Source organism: Erinaceus europaeus, chromosome 14 (assembly GCF_950295315.1).
Source record: "Erinaceus europaeus chromosome 14, mEriEur2.1, whole genome shotgun sequence".
In the NCBI taxonomy this organism is placed as follows: domain Eukaryota; kingdom Metazoa; phylum Chordata; class Mammalia; order Eulipotyphla; family Erinaceidae; genus Erinaceus; species Erinaceus europaeus.
Window position 1 is genome coordinate 54,968,619 of NC_080175.1, and position 12,433 is coordinate 54,981,051.

Sequence of the window (12,433 nt, forward strand, 5' to 3'; positions counted from 1 at the left end):
AGTTTATTTACCATTCTGGAATGCTAAGTATTGTGCAATTAAACTGGTTGAGTATTTTGAAAGACATGTTTAACAAAGAATCTGGGCAATGTTGGAATCTGATAAAATTTGCCTCATTTGGGTGAGTGACAGAGTCAGGACATAGGTTAAAGTGTGATTCTAGTGAAAAATATGCATGAAAGAATAGGTTACAGTGAACACACACACAGAGAAGGAACAAGAACATCACTAAAGGGCAACATATATAACTTGAATACATGTCTTAGAAGGACCTGTACATCAGATTCAGGCTCAGGGGGGAAAAAAACAAACTAGTATAGCCACAGGCCCTTTGGAAGATAACTAAAATATGCCTACTAGCTATTTACAGAATGGAGACTTCCCCAACTCTTCATTTGCATTACTCCAGCCTTCAGATTCATGATTAGTCAACAACTTGTTTTGCTTTATATGTTAACTCTCATTTTAGCCACCAGGTTCCAGATGCTAGCATAATGCCATCCAGACTTCCCTGGACAGACAACCTCACCAATGTGTCCTGAAACTTTGATTCCCCAGAACCCCACCCCATTAGGGAAAGAGAGAGGCAGACTGGGAGTGTGGATCAACCTGTCAATGCCCATGTTAAGTGGGGAAGCAATTACAAAAGCCAGACCTTTCACTTTCTGCATCCCACAATGACATTTGGCCCATACTCCCAGAGGGTTAAAGAATAGGAAAGCTATCAAGGAGGGGATGGGATACAGAGTTCTGGTGGTGGGAATTGTGTGGAGTTGTACTATATGGAGTTCTTGTGGTGGGAATTGTGTGGAGTTGTACCCTTCTTATTCTATGGTTTTGTCAGTGTTTCCTTTTTATAAATAACAAAAAAAAAAAGGAAGGTTAAGTTTTGTATTTGAACATGGACAGATTAAATTGACCATTTCAATCATCTGTTAGCATTCATTCCAGAGTTGTCTTTAAGCTGTTTGGGGAAGTTTTATAACTGAATGAATATGCCTTTTTATACCCCCATCTCTCTATTCTCTGACCTAGTTCAGCCAGGAGATAGTATACAGAGACTAGAATGCAATTTTAAGAGCATTTTTTTTCAGTACATGCTCTTTTTATCTTCACTGGTTATGTGGCACTCCTCCTCCTCATAGCTAGTATTTCTTAAGAAACCACTGAAATATATCTGAGGGTATTAAACATGACTACAAGCCACTTCCACACAGTAATATGAACATGAGACTTGCTTGTACGACGGCAAATAGATCACTTTTATTAACATTCCTAAGCCAAATGGTAATGACATCTAGAAGAATCAATTATCAGCTTAATACATAACTTTCTGACAAAGATTAAAACTTTAGAGTTCATTTTGATGAGAAATAATGTATGTTTAAACCCACAAAGGTAGTTGAATAGATATTTCCATGAATATTCTAATAAGAACTTATGCTAATAGCAATTGTGAAGGCTAAAAATGGTTGCCAAAAAAAAGATTAATTACTTACAATATGCCATGAGCAAAAGGGAAAAATAGTAATTTTGCAATATCTAGTTTTCAAAAATTTTATTGATGTATTCTTGGCTAGAAAGGAAGCAGAAATTAACCTCCAGAATTTTCCAAAAATACTTTATGAAAAAATAAAGACTATGATAGTATATGTATAAGTGTTAGAAAGATTGAATTTTACCTCTAAACAGCAACATGATGTTTAATAAGACTTTGTGAAAGATAATGACTTTGTTGTGAGTCATTAATATTCAGAAATAACAGAAAATCTACCAATAGGTATCAAAATGTATTATAAATAGAAAGTAATATATGCAAAGGTAGGTAAATCATACAAACATACAAAAAGAGGGTTCAAATAGGATTCACATATGTTGGTATTTGATGATAAAGACAACACTTGACTAAAAAAGCAATGGGAAAATTAATTAACTCAAAAGATGATGTTGAGTCAATTTCATAGCCACATCTAAAGGGGAAAAAAATTGGTTCTCTGTTCATTTCTCAACTTGTAATATCCATGTATGTTTCTCACAAATAACTAACCAAAGATTCAAGTTTGATACCTGGAAGGTCCCATGTGGGTCATCAATTTCTATCCTTTAGGAAAATAAAAAGTAATGCATCTCTGACTACTGAGTCCCTTTTCTTTTACTGGTTAGTTACATAGTTCATCAAAGTAATTCCAAAACAGCCTACATCCGCAAAATGTATAACAGTACATTATCAATGGAAACACAGTGGAGAAGGGATGTCTGCAGAAGAGCTATGCCATTAATAGTAAAAGGCAAAAGATTTATGCAATCTGAAGAGAAACCAGAGTATGCAATTAATAGATAATAGCAAGGCTGCCATATTGCAAGGTTGCTTCAGACTAGTACCTCTAATGGGATCTTAGCATATATATTGTTGTGAAGGCTAATAAGTCACATACCTCCTCATTCATATGAGGTATCTCCCAAGCTATGGCATGGGTACTCTGGCATTATTGCTTTGATATCTACAGACATCAATGAGTGTTTGAGAAGTCATAGATATTGTCAGCCTCATAGACTAATTAGGCCATGAGTTGTGAAAGCCTGAGGCTAGTACAAGACTAAATGTGTGCCAACAGTATTATTATATTTTATTTTATTTTGTCATTGCCATCAGGGTTATCACTAGGGCTCAGTGTCTAGATCACAAATCCACTGTTTTTAGTGACCATTCTGCTTCTTTTTTCTTCCCTTTTGTTGTCTTCCTTTTATTTTATAAGATAGAGAGAAATTGAGAAGGGAAGGGGAGGGAAATAGAGAAAAAGAGAAGATAGACACCCACAGCACTACTTTACTTCACTACATGTGAAGCTTCCCCCCTTCTGCTGGGGATAGAAGCTTAAAGCTGGGTCTTTGAACATGATAACATGTGCACGCTACCAGGTGAATTGCTACCCTAGCCCCAGTTCTTACTTTCAAACATGTTAAAAAAATTCACTCCTGGTGGTCTGTTATTCTAAATTAAATATGCAAAAATAATTTTTCCAAGGTTAAAAACATGCAAAACAGATTACTTTTAGGTATGTAAGAACCTTTTAATTATCAGTAATTGATACAAAATATTAATGGGATATCTTAAGTAAAAAATAACTTACATCTAATTGTAACTAAAATTTCTTATTTTAAAAATGTACTCATTTATTTATTATTGGATAGAGACAGAGATAAATTGAGGGGAAGGGAAGATAGAGATGGAGAGAGACAGAAAGATATCCTGCTTTCCTGCTTCACCACTTGTGAAGCTTTGCCCCTGCAGGTGGGGACCAGGAGCTTGAACCCGGGTCCTTGCGCACTATAGTGTGTGCGGTTAACCAGGTGCACCACCGCCTGGCCCCATAACTAAAATTTCTTACAATCACTCATCATCAAGAGAAAAATTGGATAGTAGAAGACATCTGATGAACATTTAGGAAATCTATTTTTCATATATAGTCATACATATATGCATATGTTTGTATACCTGGAGAGTGAAGAGAGAGATGTATCTGTGTACATGTAAAATTTCCCAAAGTCATATGTATTTGGCATGTATTTTATGTGAACTGTTATCTCATTTTTTATCCTATTAAATTTATTTTATTTTTATCTTCATTTCTTCCAAGATCAGATGTTCATTTCTTTATTTCTTTTTAAAAATATATTGTTCTTATCTCCTTTTCTTTCATCTGCCTATTTTCTTTATTTGTCTCCAGATCTCTACCTCCCCCAATTTTATATCTTTCTCTCTCCTGTTAATTCTATTTTTTTCAGTATCCTTTCTTGGGCAGTGGGCATGACTGACAACTGACTGCTGTCTGCCTGTTAGTGAAAATTTTAGCTTTTGACCAGGGGAACGTTAAACTGGAAAGACACACCAAGATTGCAATTGGAAGTGTTGTAAGTATTCTGAATTAAGTGATGTTGATAGTTGCATAACTTTGTCATCACTCTAAACTTTTTTGTAAACTTAACAAAAATAATTTTACTGCAAGAGTGATGACTCAGTTTTTAAGCACAAGACATGAATATTGAAGATTTTAAGATCCCAGGTTCACTCCCCAGCAACAGCACATGCTGGATCTGAGTGGTTCTCTGTTGTATCATCTATCATCTGTATACCTATCATCTATCTATTTATCTATCTATGTATTTATCATAATCTATCATCTAATCAGTTTACTTACTATCTTCTATCCATATATTATTCTATCTCATCATCTAACAAAATGTATAAATAAAAGTGTCATTTGGTAAAGTTTCAATTTTAAATAAATACATATGAATTTTACAGCATACTAATTGTAGGGAGTTTACAGTGTTTCTCTATACTTATCTGATCGAAACTTTTAGTCTGAGTGAGACTTTAGTTGCAAGTAGAGACTTCTCAGATGGTATCCAGTTGAAGGCTTCAAGATCACACTGGATCTATCAGGCTGACTGATATTAAATCTGGTGACTAGCTTTTCCACTAGTGACAAGAAAGGGAAACATATTGTTTCTCTCTCCTTTCCTCTTCTGGGTCAACTAGGAATACCAAAGGAGACTACCAGGGAATGCAAGAAGACAGGACTAGAATGACTTCAGGAACCAACTAAATCACTGGTGAGTGCAAACACATGTGGCTGGTGGACATAGAAGAGCCTAGGGAGAGATTAAGTGGCTGGTAACAGTGCAGCAGTTTACCAGTTGAGACACCACCACCAGTCTGTTCAACCAACAAAAAGACTGAAGGGAGGAGAAGACTCCCCTAAGACTCACCAAATGCAACTGTGAGTCTCCATTGCTTCTGCCTTCAGAATCTGGAGCAGTGTCAGGGAAGCCCTGACACCAGGGAATAGAGAACTAATCAGGAAACTCAGGAGAAGATCTATACCTCCGTGGCCTAGCAGTGGGGTTGTGAAAGTCTCTTTGCATAACCACTGGATTATCTCTGCCACACCCTGCTATATCTCTTGGTCAGGAGTCAGTGATTAAGCAAAGAAGCCTACTTATAGTTTAAAAGCCCTCAGGCACTCATAGTCTACAGGGAAGAAAAAGAACAAAAGAGTCTTTTAAGTCACTAAGCTCCAACACAGGGATTAAAATAATATTGAAACAACTGTCAATTTCCACAACTATGAACTCTTTAATTACCTTACTTAGACACAAGTGAATTCAGGCAAAAGTGATCAGTAATTTTAAAAGTACTGAGAGAGGGACCTCATAACACACTATATAGAACAGTCAAATCAACAAGAAGAAATATTGGAGAAATGAACCAGGACAAAAGTCCAGCTAAAAGACCCCCAAGGTTGAAGCACAAAATAGTGAGGTCAATATCCAAACAACAATTAAGGAAATAATCACAGTTTCTTGGGATGAATGACTCTGAAAATGTCCAATAGTTCAAGTTTATCTATCTCCTCATTTAGCTCCCTCATATCTTCATTGATTTTCCACCTGGATGATTCACAAAACCTTCAAGGGAGAGTTACTAGCTCTACTTTAAATGTCTTCCAGAAGATTAAAGACACCATAATACTCTCTTCCAGCTTCTATGAACCCAACATCACTTTAATACCAAAAGCAGACAGGGACACAACCAAAAAGGAAAACTACAGACCAATATCTCTGATGAACATAGATGCGAAAATATTGAACAAAATTCTAGCCAACCAGATTACAGCAGTATATTTGAAAGACTGTTCATAGTGACCAAGTGGCGTTTATCCCAGGGATACAAGGTTGGATTAATATACATAAATTAATCAATGTGATCCACCACAATAAAAGCAAGGCCAAAAAACGTATGGTAATATCAATAGATACAGAGAAAGTCTTTGACAAAATACAACATCCCTTTAAGACCAAAGCACTACAAAATAGGAATATATGGAAAATTTTTGAAGATAGTGAAATCTATATATAGCAAACATACAACCAACATGATACCAAATGGTGAAAAACTGGAAGCATTTCCCCTCAGATCAGGTACTAGACAGGGCTGCCCATTATCACAATTACTATTTAACAAAATGTTGTAAGTTCTTGTCATAGCATTCAGGCAGGAGTAAGGAATTAAAGGCATACATAATGAAAGAGAAGAAGTCAAACTCTCCCTATTTGCAGAAGACATGATAGTATACATAGAAAAACCTAAGGAATCCAGCCAGAATACAGTAAGGTGTCAGGCTACAAAATTAACATTCAAAAGTCAGTGGAATTCCTCTATGCAAACACTAAATTAGAAGAAGTTGAAATACAGAAATCAATTCCTATTACTACAGCACAAAAACAATAAAATATCTAGGAATAAACCTAACCAAAGAAGTGAAAGACTTGTATACTGAAAATTATGAGTCACTACTAATCTTTGACAAAAACAATTAAATGGGAAACGCAGAGTCTCTTCAACAAATGGTGTTGGAAAAAATGTGTTGAAACATGTAGAAGAATGAAACTGAACCACTATATTTCACCAAGTACAAAAGTAAATTCCAAGTTCATCAAAGACTTGGATGTTACACCACAAGCTATCAGATACTTAGAGGAAAATATTGGAAGAACTCTTTTCTGCATAGATTTTAAAGACATCTTCAATGAAATGAATCCAATTACAAAGAAGAATAAGGGAAGCATAAACCTATGGGACCCCACCAAATAAAAAAGCTTCTGCATAGCAAAAGAAACCACTACCCAAACCAAGAGATCTATCACAGAATAGGTGGAGATCTTTACATGCTATACATCAGACAATAGTTTAATACCTAAAATATATAAAGAACTTGCCAAACTCAACATCAAGACAACAAATAACCCTATCCCAAAATGGGGGGAGGACATGGACAAAATATTCACCACAGAAGAGATTCAAATGTCCAAGAAACATCAAAAATGCTCCATGTCTTTGATTGTCAGAAAAATGAAAATAAAGACAATGAGATACCACTTCACTCCTGTGAGAATGTCATACAACAGAAAGGTAATAGGAGCAAATGCTGGAGAGGTTGTGGGGTCAAAGGACCCGTCCTGTACTGCTGTTGGGAATGTCAATTGGTCCAACCTCTGTGGAGAACAGTCTGGAGAACACTCAGAGGGCCAGAAATGAAAATCGCTTATGATCCTGCAATTCCTCTCCCGAGGATATATTCTAAGGAACCCAACACACCCACCCAAAAATGTCTGTATACCTGTATGTTCTTAGCAGCACAATTTGTAATAGCCAAAAGCTAAAAGCAATCTAGGTGTCCAACAACAGATGAGTGGCTGAGCAAGTTGTGGTATATATACACAATGGAATACTACTCAGCTATAAAAAATGTTGACTTCACCATTTTCAGCTGATCTTGGATGGAGCTTGAAAAAAACATGTTAAGTGTAATAAGTCAGAAACAGAAGGATGTATATGGGATGATCTTACTCTCAGGCAGAAGTTGAAAAACAAGATCAGAAGAGAAAACATTAAGTAGAACCTGAACTGTAATTGGTGTATAGCACCAAAGTAAAAGACTCTGGGGTGGGTGAGGAGGAGAGTACAGGTCCAAAAAGGATGACAGAAGACTTAGTGGGGGTTATATTGTTATATGGAAAACTGAGAAATGTTATGCATGTACAAACTATTGTATTTACTGTTGAATGTAAAGCATTAATTCCCTAATAAAGAAATTAAAAAAAAAAAAAAAGAGGTTCCTGGAAGATGGCGGACTGAGAAGCTGATAGTGGCTTGAGCTCTGACCCCATCTCCTGGAAATGGTAGGATTTTCTGCCTTTAGTAGGCCAGTCAATAAGGGGTCCTAGCGATGACACCAAGGAGGTGACTATCACTTAATTTGTGTTAAAAAATAGAGTAGAAAAAAAGGAAAAAAAATTTTTCTTTTAAATTATTATTCCCAAAGCACACCACCCCCCTTCCCTCCCCCTATAACAAGTCCTTAGGGACCAATTCTTAGCAGGCTCCCCTGCTGAGCTTCTTTCTTTACCAAGATTCCTGTCCCACCAGGGAGTATCATTCATTCTAAGTCTATTCCCTTCTGAAACTTCTGGCCTTTTTTCATTCAAAGTAGCCAAACTCCCCCTGAAATAGCTAATTAAATAATTAAAAATAAATAAATAAATAACTCTTTCCTTTCAACTCTCTTTTTTTATGACTGTTATTTTTCTTTTTCTTTTTTCTCTCTCTATTTTTTTCTTTTTCTCATTCTTGTCATCCATTCTTCCTTAATGCTACAGCTTCCAAGGTGACAGGCCCCATCCCCCACACCACCAAACAGTGTGCTTTCACCGAATTCACTGATACACATTTGGGAATTATTTTGGGGAAGAATTCTGATTCAGAGTGGACTCCCACTGAGAGTATCTCTGCTCAACTTCCCTTCCTCCTTTAGATACCCCTAGAATATACAGTGGAAAGTAGATTTGCATAACTGTCTATTTCAGCTATCCTTGTCTAGTCCTAAGGTTTATTTTTCAATTTGTTTTTTTGTTTTTCTTTCTTAACAATCAGCTGCCTCTGTTCATGAGGTTTGAGGTAATCTGGGAGAGGGTTTTTTTTTACCCTGCTCTATTTTATTATTAATATTATATAAAGGCATATATCTTTCCCAACCTTTAGGTTGATCAGAATTAACTCTTAGGGTATATTTCATTGCTAGGGTAGTGGGCATCTTATCTATTGTGGGAGGAACTTGTCTCTTTACTCCTACCTCCTCAAGACTCTCCCCTTACTCCTCCTCCTAGCTAATTAAAAAATTAAATTAAATTAAATAAAAAATAAAGTAATAAACAAACTTTCCTTTCACTGCTCTTTAATTACAGATCCTTTTCTTATCTTTTCCCTTTTCTCTCACTTGTCTTTTTTCTTTTTTTTATCACTTCTTCCTTCTTCTTTGCCTCTCTGAATTTGTGAATTATTTTGGGGAAGAAATCTGACTCAGAGTGGACTCTCTCTATGTGTGTATCTCTGCTCTACTTCCCTTTCCCCTCTTGTTACCCACAGAATATACATGGATAGTAGATTTGCATAACTGTCTATTCTTGCTATCCCTTATTACTTTTCTCTTTCTTCTTCACTGGGATTTGAATACTATTTTTTCATGGACTGGAGATATTTTTCGGTTAACTGGCAGTGACTAAACTGCTTCAATACTTGATTCAGTTGCTATTGTAATTCCTGAGGTTGTTTAGTGCAATTGTCATAAAGATATTTAGTACAGTGTTGCTGTACTCGACACAACAACTGAGGAACAACAGAGCATAAAAAAAAGAAACACATAAATCAAAAAAATGGGTAGATCAAAAACAAATAATACTGCTACTCCAATGAATGAAGACAGGAGCCCAGAAGAAACTACAAATCAGCCAGAAGTAACCATAGATAAGAAAAGTATGCAAGCAATAATAAACTTATTAATCACAGAAATGAAAACAACATCGGGGGAAAGGAATGGCAGTATTAGGGAAACAACAGTTGAGACCCCCCCCCCAAGGAAAAATACTGATTATCTTGAGGCAATTAGAATTGAAAGCTGAAATAGCTATAATGAAGAAAGAAGCTGAGGCAAGGGAAAGCAGACTAACAGAAACAGAAAACAGAATTAGTCAGAGAGAGGATGAATTAGAGAAAACTAAGAAAGAGGTGACAGAGCTCAAAAAGAGATTGAGAGACACTGAAAACAACAACAGAGACATATGGGATGATCTCAGAAGACGTAACATTCATATAATTGGCCTGCAGGAGGAAGAAAGAGAGGAAGGGGGAAGCAAATATTCAGAAGAAATAATAGAAGAAAACTTCTCAAACCTTGAATAACAGAAAGGACATCAAGATTCAAGAGGCTCAGAGGGTTCCAAACCGAATCAACTCAGAACTGAAGACACCAAAACACATCATAGTCACAATGAGAAGAAGTAAGGACAAAAAAAGGATCCTAAAGGCAGCAAGAGAGAAACAAAAAGTCACATACAGGGGAAAACCCATAAGACTCTCAGCAGACTTCTCCACTCAAACTCTAAAAGCCAAAATAGAATGGCAAGATATCTATCGAGCAGTGAATGAAAAAAGGTTTCAACCAAGGATAATATATCCTGATAGACTTGCATTCAAACTAGATGGAGGGATCAAAACCTTCTTAGACAAACAACAGTTAAAGGAGGCAACCATCACCAAACCGGCCATGAAAGAGGTTCTAAAAGACCTCTTATAAACAAGAACATCACTATAATATTGGCAATATATCAGAGAAAACAAATTTTTTTTGAACAATGGCACTACAATACACTAAATCCATAATATCAATAAATCTCAATGGCTTAAACTCATCCATCAAAAGGCACAGAGTGGGGGGATGGATCAGAAAACATAAAACAACCATACCATATGCTGCTTGCAAGAATCCCATCTGTCACAACAAGATAAACACAGATTTAAAGTGAAAGGATGGAAAACTATCATACAGGCTAACAGACCACAAAAAAGGGCAGGAACAGCCATTCTCATCTCAGAAACGATAGATTTTAAATTAAACAAAGTAATAAAAGATCGGCAAGGACATCACATAATGATTAGAGGATCAATCAGCCAAGAAGACTTAACAATTATTAACATCTATGCACCCAATGAGGGACCATCTAAATACATCAAGCACTTACTGAAAGAATTTCAAAAATACATCATAGTAATACAATAATAGTGGGAGACTTCAATATCCCACTGTCACACTTGGACAGATCAGCAAAGCAGAGAACCAATAAAGATACAAGAGAATTGAATGAAGAGATTGACAGACTAGACCTCTTGGACATTTTCAGAGTCCTTCACCCCAAAAAGCTGGAATACACCTTCTTTTCAAATCCACATTAACACATACTCATGGATCGACCACATGTTAGGCCACAAAGACAGCATCAATAAATTCAAGAGCATCAAAATCATCCCTAGTATCTTCTCAGACCACAGTAGAGTAAAACTAACATTTAACAACAAACAGAAAATTATTAAAAAGTCACAGAATTTGGAAGCTAAACAACATAATCCTTAAGAACCACTGGGTCAGAGATTCACTCAAGCAGGAAATTCAAATGTTCCTGGAAACAAATGAAAATGAATACACAAACTATCAAAATATTTGGGAAACAGATAAAGCAGTACTGAGAGAGAAACTTATAGCCATAGAATCACATATTAAACAACAAGAAAAAGCTCAAATGAACTGCCTTACTGGACACCTCAAGGTCTTAGAGGAAGAGGAATAAAAGGAACCCTAAAGCAACCACAAGGACTGAAATCACTAAAATTAGAGCAGTACTTTGTTGGTACTTTGTTGGTACTTTGAAAGATTAAACAAAATTGACAAACCAAACCAAAAGTGAGAAAACTCAAATTAATAGAATTGTAAATGATGGACGAGATATCACAACTGACACCACAGAAATCCAGAGAATCCTGTGAAACTTCTATAAAGAAATATACACCACCAAGCTAGAGAATCTGGAAGAAATGGAACAATTCCTAGAAGCATATGCCCTTCCAAAACTGAACCAAGAAGAACTACAAAATCTAAATGCACCAATCACAGACAAAGAAATTGAAACCGTTATTAAGAACCTCCCCAACAACAAAAGTCCTGGACCAGATGGCTGCACAAATGAATTCTACAAAACGTTCAGGAAACAGTTAGTACCCATACTTCTTAAGCTTTTCCATAAGATTGAAGAAACAGGAATACTCCCTTCCACCTTCTATGAAGCCAATATCACCCTGATATCAAAAGCTGATAGGGACAGAACAAAAAAGGAAAACTACAGACCAATATCTCTGATGAACATAGATGCCAAAATATTAAACAAGATCTTGGCCAACCGGATACAGCAACATATCAAAAAGATGTTCATCATGACCAAGTGGGATCATCCCAGGAATGCAAGGCTGGTTCAACATCCATAAGTCAATCACTGTCATTCACCACATCAATAAAAGGAAAGCCAAAATTCACATGATTATCTAAATAGATGCAGAGAAAACCTTTGACAAAATCCAACACCCATTCATGCTCAAAACTCTACAAAAAATGGGAATAGATGGGAAATTCCTCAAGATAGTGGAGTCTATATATAGCAAACCTACAGGCAACATCATACTCAATGGACAGAAGCTGAAAGCATTCCCCCTCAGATCGGGGACTAGACAGGGCTGTCCACTGTCACCATTACTCTTCAACATAGTATTGGAAGTTCTTGCCATAGCAATCAGGCAAGAGAAAGAAATCAACGGAATACAGATTGGAAGGGAAGAAGTCAAGCTCTCACTATTTGCAGATGATATGATAGTATACATAGAAAAACCTAAAGAATCTCAGCAGAAAATTACTGGAAGTTATTAGGCAATATAGCAAGGTATCAGGCTTCACAATCAATGTAAAAAATCAGTGGCATTTCTTTATAC